Source organism: Dermacentor variabilis, chromosome 11, assembly GCF_050947875.1.
Source record: "Dermacentor variabilis isolate Ectoservices chromosome 11, ASM5094787v1, whole genome shotgun sequence".
In the NCBI taxonomy this organism is placed as follows: domain Eukaryota; kingdom Metazoa; phylum Arthropoda; class Arachnida; order Ixodida; family Ixodidae; genus Dermacentor; species Dermacentor variabilis.
Genome location: NC_134578.1, coordinates 122,827,812 through 122,835,591, shown reverse-complemented (window position 1 = coordinate 122,835,591; position 7,780 = coordinate 122,827,812). Strand labels below are relative to the sequence as shown.

Sequence of the window (7,780 nt, the reverse complement as noted above, 5' to 3'; positions counted from 1 at the left end):
CCGGCTCATGAGAAGCTGCTGTACTCTCGCCGCTCCCGCCTCGGCTCACAGTGCACGGAAGAATGTGTTGATAGTTGTGCTATCGCGTGCTGTAGTTCAACGCAATTGAACACTACGCTGGACGGACTGTTGGTGCAGTCGATGCGGCGTGAACGGACACGAAGGAGCGCTCTCCTCAGAAGGTAAGTCCGGCGCCTAGCGCATTCTTATGGTTCATCATGTAGTGTACTTTGTCATGCGCAGAAGATGATTAGTACAGCTACAAAAACAGTAGCAGTGATTCCCTAATGTTCGTTCGATATCGTAGTGCACATTTAGCAAAACGTTTCACGAAAATTACCCCGAGAGTGATGTTTTTAAGAGCTTCATCTATTGTTTATTTTCTTTTTGTTATGAAGTATGCTAGCGCCGGCGCATCGCTTGGTCTGAACGGGCACAAAAATTCAAGCAGGGAATGTCACTGCTTCTGTACGTAATTTCTCAGCAAGAAATCGTATAGACAATTCTAGAAGTACGTTGATGTGTTGTGCAAATGTTTTCACATCTAACGTCAACGCGCGACGGCATCCAAATGATCTGACTCGTGAGAAGATTTTAGCTTGTATGCAAACTTTGATGCTTATAGATTGTCGCCAAGGCAACCTGTATTTCTTGTGTTTAGTGTTCTGTTTGTTTTCGTGCCTTTGACACGTTGAATAACTGCCTGTGATGTAAGAATGAAATATTTAATTTGTCTAAGCGGATGCAGCTTCTTGTAGCTGGCTGTACGAGAGCTTTCTACAATTTGACGCGGTGCTGTTAAATCACAAGTTTGCAGATTCAGCAGTGATTACAATAAGCTGAACATTTATTGTTTAGGGATGTCACAATTTCCAGAGACGGAGGCATCTCTGCACCACAAAGGAGACTGCGGCACTATGCAGCCTGAACAGCACGACAAAGCATCTGATCTGCCTGCTTTGACAAGGTACGTACAAAACAGTCACAGCCATTTATGTGTTCTAGGTTCTGTTCGTGTATTTGGTACCTGCCAACTTTCCCGATTAGTTTCTGCTTCTTCAAGTGTGCTGTTTGTGTACAGCGTGTCAAGGTAAATAATGGTTAATAATGTATGCATAGAAAAATGTGGGCGCTGAGAGAAAGCTTTAGGAAAGTGCGTGCTGTCTTTCGAACAAAGGATTTCTGTCTAGAATTTTTGCAAAATATGAAGTGCAGAGGCTGGCAGGTTTGGCAAACAATGTTCAACACTTTTGCTTTAGATTTTAATGTAGCCAGTTCATTATCTGTCCCTAGTATAGCATAGCGTCAAGCTTGAAGCTGATCTCTGATGTCACGTCAGTTGCAGGATGTAATAACGTGGTATCACAAACTGCTTGTTACGCATGTCAGTCAACATGGTGCAGTGGTCACAGGTGCGAGTATAACCAAAAGCTGGGCATTCTTTGCCCTTCTGCACATGATGTGGGATAGAGCTTGAACTATGCTATAGTGGCACCATCTCCCTCACCTTCTTTTCCTCATTATTCTGTTAACTTGCAGTAAAATGCACAACTTCTAGAGGCTTAATTATGGTGTTGTCTGCTGAACTTGGCTGATGTGAATTTCAGTAGTCCGGGGTACCCTCAAAGCCATGCTGTACTTTGCATGCATTTTAATATGGTCAATTTGAAATATGTGATTGGCTGTGGCATTCTCAGAGAAACAAGGCCTCTTGTGAATAATGCATACATGCATTATTCGCATTTTCTAATACTCTTTCAAGAAGCAGCCTGTAGGCTGCTCCCTGAAGAAGTGACCACCTTTGCTTACTCTACGTGGCAGTCTGGTCCAGTTTGCTTAACCTGTCTGCCATCTATGCACGAGGAGGACAGAAGCGAAAAAAAGGGACCTTCGATTAATGTTTTTGCAGAGATGGCTCATACATTGCACTTTTCTTATCTTGCAGGCTTTGTTAACTCAAAGCTTTCTATGGGCGAATATCAGCATTTCATTCCTATTTATACCTAATAAGAATTACTTTGTTCATAATGTCACTTTTTATTTTTTGTCACTTTGTCTTGTGAGAATAAGCTCACTTATTTTAATGCAGATGTGGCTGGGCCTGCAGAAAGAGTGTAAGCAGACTACAATGTTGCTGATCAGTGCTGGTGCTGATCTCTACGTCTGAGTTGGCCTCACAACGTCCAGGCACCACTGTGCTTTGCTTCTTTGACAAGGTAATATGATATAGACAATTTGCACCTCAGTATCAGTTTTGAGAAATATGCTAAGACGCAAGGGTTGGCCTTGGTGATAAATACACTCGTGTTCTTTTTTTAAAGCGTTCTTCTTGCAGTGTTCCTCATGTACATGTTTTCAGAAGACGCTTAAATGCAAACCGCCATGGAACTTGTTTATGCCTTAAAGTAGCACCCTTTCACCAAAAAAAAGCCTTATTTAATGCACAATTCATAAGAAAGGTGAGGAAGTGACAGGACATAAGTCTAACAACCATCCAGTTTTACTGCTTGCACAGCACTATAAAGCGAGAAGTGAAAGGGCAAGAACAGATAAATCGAAAATGCATGTTGCTCACACAACTGCGAAAAGGACACATGGCATGGCTACTATGATGCTTGTTTTACAATGATAAATAAGCAGTCTTGCTGTCTGATAGTCCACTGGAGGTAGAGCCAACTTGCAGATTCCCTGTCACACATATAAGGAAATCTTAACGAATTTCGCCAGCACTATGGTCCTTATACATTTCCATAGTTGCGCAGTTTTCAAACAAAATAATGCAAGTGAGCTTTGCACTACCAAGTGACCACGAAATGACCTGAGCATTCAGTTAACATGGTTGCAAATCCAGTCATTTATACATTGGCCTGTTTTGCCGACGTAGTGTCTACTGCACGACAGTGGTATTTAATATCCATCAACACCCCTGTGCTCTACGTACTCTTTCTTGCATGCTTTTTTTTTACAGGTGGTGGAAGATTACTTGATTCCAGAACAATTTGGTTTGTTCTACACATGATAGTGAACTTGCCAGTCTTATATTAAACATGGAATTGGTTAGAAAGATGTGGTATTTCTTATGGTGCCCTGGTGCATTCAGCTTGTGCAGATGCTTCAAGCTTGTATTGACAAAAATTGGGATGAAGCCATAGGAGGAGAGTTGTAAAAGTGTAACAAAAGCCTCCGTATAGATATGCTGAGTTGTGCTGCTCTGGACACTTATTGGTTATCCCTACTGCGTAACGCCGTTAGGGTTATGGATGCTTTGACACTGTAGGGCCTACAAGATGGCTAGCATTACAGAACACATTAAAACGACTAGGGATGCGTGTCGTGCTATGCTATCATAATTGGCCCACAAAGTGACCACCTTTGCTTACACTATGTGGTAATTTGGCCCAGTTTACTTAACCCAACTGCCATCTATGCATGAGGAAGAGAAAGGACTAAAAGAATGAAGGGACCTTCGATTAATGTTCTTGTACAGATGGCCCATACATTGCATTTTTCTTATCTTGCAGGCTTTGTTATTTAAAGCATTCTATGGGCGAATATCAGCATTTCATTCTTATTTATACCTAATAAGTATTGCTTTGTTCACAGTGTCACTTTTTATATTTACCGTATTTACTCACATAATGATCTTACTGACGTAATGATCGCAGCCCTGAATTTTGTCGTCCAAATTCGATTTTTTTTATTTCCTGTGTTGATCGCACTTCGAACTTGCCGCAGCGATCTGTCATGTGCCAAGTCTAGCTATTAATGATCGCGCTTACCATCTGTCGGATGCTACGCGAACAACTCTTCAAGACAAACCAAGCAGTCTGCACGCACCAAACATTCTTAAGCAGATGCCCGATTTCATTCCTTTCATCACTTTCCGCACTTCCATGACAAAAAGGTTACAACCAAAATTGTCTTTATTATGTGTAGGCTTTGTAATGGTTGTGGTCAAGAACAACAATAAAGGCACCTTTCGATTCTTCTCATCTGCACTCGTGGGCACGCAACAAATCTTGTAACACTTGTAACACAGCTACGATATTCGCCCACCCTTAGCGGAAACGTGCTGTATTAGGATAGTAGTGAAGACCGATGCCGCAGTTTCCGCAGCATGCCCGCCGTGTCTTTCTACGTCACTGGCAGCTAAGCGCACCCATCTGTTTCTGCCCCCCATTAGTGGACATGGCTACGTTATTGCCACAAACTTACTGATATTAATGATATTATTCATTCCGGATACGAAAGAAACTGTTTCAATGCATGTAATGTACTCACGAGAAAAAAAAATCGCCTTCGGAGCATTTGGTGTGTTCAGCTTGCTGCGACGGCCGCCATTTTTGTTTTGGTGTCCCGCACTACACTCAGTGGCAGCCACCTATTTGTTGACCTGTTGCCATCCCGCAGCAAACGCGGGATAAAAAAATTCTTTTTGCAAGAAATTTAACCGGTGTAATGATCTGAATAACATCTGAATTTTCGACCATTTTTTTACAAAAAGTTGCGATCATTATGCGGGTAAATACAGTACTCTTGTGACACCAAGCTCACTTGTTTTAATGCAGGTGTGGCTGGGCCTGCAGAAAAGCTGTAAGGAGACTGCAGTGTTGCTGATCAGTGCTGATCTCCACGTCCGAGTTGGTCCCACAACATCCAGGTACCACGGTGCTTTCACAAGGTAATATGATATGGACACCTTGCACCTCAGTATCAGTGATCAGTTTGTCTTTTGATAAATATTTAAGAAGACACAAGGGTTGGCCTTGGTGATAAATACACTCGTGTTCTTTTTTTAAAGTGCTCTTTCTGCAGTGTTCCTCATGTACATGTTTTCAGAGGATGCTTACACTCCTTAAATGCAAACTGCCATGGAGCTTGTTTAGGCCTTAAACTAGAACTCTTTCACAAAAACTACCATTTAGTTTCTATAGTAGTATTAAAGGGGCATTAATCTTTTCTATAAACAATTCTGCAGTGGCATCTATGCAGTGTTTTCCGTCTCCATATTCTGCGGTGCGGTAGCAAAGAGCTGTGCTATCTGTGTATTCACTTGCATGAGCTTATTATACTTGTTCATTTTTTGTAAAATACTTGTGGAAAAGTATTAGACTATTTCTGTGGTCTTGTATTGCAATTCTGCAACCATTTATATTGTTTGTAAAACACGAACATTTAACAGAGACAGGAACAAGACAATGCGAGGACGAGCACTTGCTTTCAACTGCTGTGGTTAATGTTGAAATATCACTTTACATAGGTAGAAAACTCATAAGCCTCCGTGTTCTCTTTTTCCTGTTTCTCTGTGAGATTTTCACGCTTTACACAGAATATCATGCAAGAACCAGCCCATTCAGTTATGCAGTGGAGCCACCTATTGTGCATGTCAGTTCCAATGGCTTGTTAGAATCTGACAGGGCCGGCTGCTTTGTTTACATTTTTTTGCAGAGGCATACAAGCACTTTGTGTCAAAAACGCCGAGCACTGCGGATACAGAGGCACGGAGGCTGAAGTACCCGAACAAGCACCTGGCCACCATGCTTCGGGATGCAAACTAAAGATGGTTTGTGTTAATTGTGTGCCCTAAAAAGTGTCCTCTTTGTCTCCAAGCTGGCACATCGGCCGACTCATGTGATAAAAATTAACTCGCTGTAAGGTTGGCAGTAGATGTTACTGTGTGGAACTTCACCAAAAATATTGCATGAACAAAAGAACTCATTCACCACAAATGAGAACACTTGTAGAATGCAGCTAAACAAGAATAGTGTCATTTTGCATAGCTGAACGAGAACATTTTCATGTAGCATACACAAACGAGAACGATATCGTTGAGCATAGACGTGCGAGAACTATCTCGTCAAGCATAGCTATGCGAGAATCTCGTTTAATGTACCCATACGAGAACGATCTCGTTCACTGACGATCCTCTCGTACACATGTGACATACGATATCGTTGAGTCTACGGAGCAATAATAGCGTAGAGAAGTTCTCGTAAAATTCTCATACATATTTTTTCAATAGGGACAGATTGGATGAAGGCTTGTAAAGATGGTTAGCAATTATTTTTACTAAATAAGAAAAAAGAAAGATTCTGCACTAAGAACACGCACGATTCAGGAGGAGGAGCAAAAAGAAAAAGGCGCCGAAAACGCAGCTGGCGTAGCACGTGCCGGCAAGCGTTCAAAACGCGCGCGATTAAAACCGCAACCGGAAGGAGTTAATCTAATCCGCTTGGTGCGCTGCCGTCAATTCCGCTGGTGAGCTCTATCGGAGTGTCCGCTGTTGAATCGCTTTCTCCATGATGATGGCTGTTGTAATCGCGCCGCTGGCACGAGTTGTTGGGAACTCGGCGCTGACGCCCGTTGTTGCACCTGGGTCGCAAGCCCCAAGGGTAGCGTTGGCCTGGCGGCCTGGGGTACAACTGGAAGCATCCGAAGGTCCCGGCAAAGCATGAGTCGACTGGTAACAACACAACAACTTGTTTATTCTAACATCGCAAAGAGTTGGCGGTCAGGTTGACCGAAGTAGAGAGACGGGAGTGCACTTTACTCAACAGAAGAAATCGGAGCCCCCTTTGGTGTCCGGGGGCAGCTGCTTTTATACTCTCGCAGTTGAGGGCAAGAAGGAACCCCTCTATAGACGAGCACGTGACTGTGCCGCTCGGGCACAATGGGATAAGGTGGCGCAGCGTCGTGTCGGCGCCTGTCAGACCCCCTCGCTTCACAGTTGTTGGGAGCTCCTCTCCCCGGCTGCCGCGCTTCGACAAGCGTGGGCACCAATATGCACATACACTCACACACGCACATGAAGACACGTGGCATTGGAACATGCCTGGACGCGCTTGGCAGGGAGGCGTAGCGGCGGCGCCGAACGGGCCAAAATGTCTGCCGCTTTGAACGAAGCCCCGGCGTCCGTTGCATCCGCGCCGGCTATACCGCGCGTCGTAGGCGAAACGTAACAGACCGCCCCGCCGGGGGAAGGAGATCCCGATGGTCAGGGGACTGCATCCGCTGTCCGGAGGGATGTCGCTCGATGATGCTCATAACCGAAGTCGGGCGTCCCTCGACGTTTCTTGAGCGCAGCGCACAGAGAAGGCCTCGTTCTCTCGTTCAGGTTCGCACAGGACACTGTAAAGTGACTTCGGGAGAGTTCACATTTTTGTTCTCGTTCCCGGCAAGCGTTAGAACTACGCTGAAACTCAACCGCTCAGTCAGCAAGCACGGCACAACCCTCACTAAGCCCTGCCAGGCTCTTTCCCCTTTTATACCACTGCCTAGTTCCTTACAGTAGTCTAGCAGCACTCAGAACGCGTCCACAAATTGGAAAATTGCACTAGAAAGCATGTTATCACTTTGAAACACTAAACAAAACCAATATGTTAAAAATCCTGCCTCAGGAAGAAAAACATCAGTAACAAACAATTTTGAGGCTGATTCCTACGTTAGGGGCTTCGACTCAAGCCATCGGCGTTACCGTTGAGACTCCCCTTTTTGTAACGCACCTCAAAGGAATATTGTTGCAAAGCGAGGCTCCAGCGCAGGAGGCGGCCATTTTTGGGAGAGATGGTCTGCAGCCATTGGAGAGGGCAGTGATCCGTCTCAATGATAAACCTCGAGCCGGCTAGATAGCATGACAATTTCTGAACGGCCCACACGAGACACGCACACTCTTTCTCGGTGGCGCTATACGCCTGCTCACGACTGGTCAGCTTACGACTAGCATACAGGACGGGGTGTTCTACTTCTCCATTTTCCCGTTGGCACAGTACAACGCCCATGC

General features: G+C 44.6%; 1 long non-coding RNA gene across 1 annotated transcript; it reads left to right on the top strand.

Annotated features, from left to right (window-relative positions):
* The first annotated feature begins 777 nt into the window (after positions 1–777).
* On the top strand, positions 778–4,660 carry LOC142563612 (uncharacterized). The gene is made up of 3 exons (XR_012824356.1): positions 778–967; positions 2,090–2,216; positions 4,569–4,660. It is a non-coding gene; the product is annotated as an uncharacterized LOC142563612 (long non-coding RNA).
* The last annotated feature ends 3,120 nt before the right edge of the window (positions 4,661–7,780 follow it).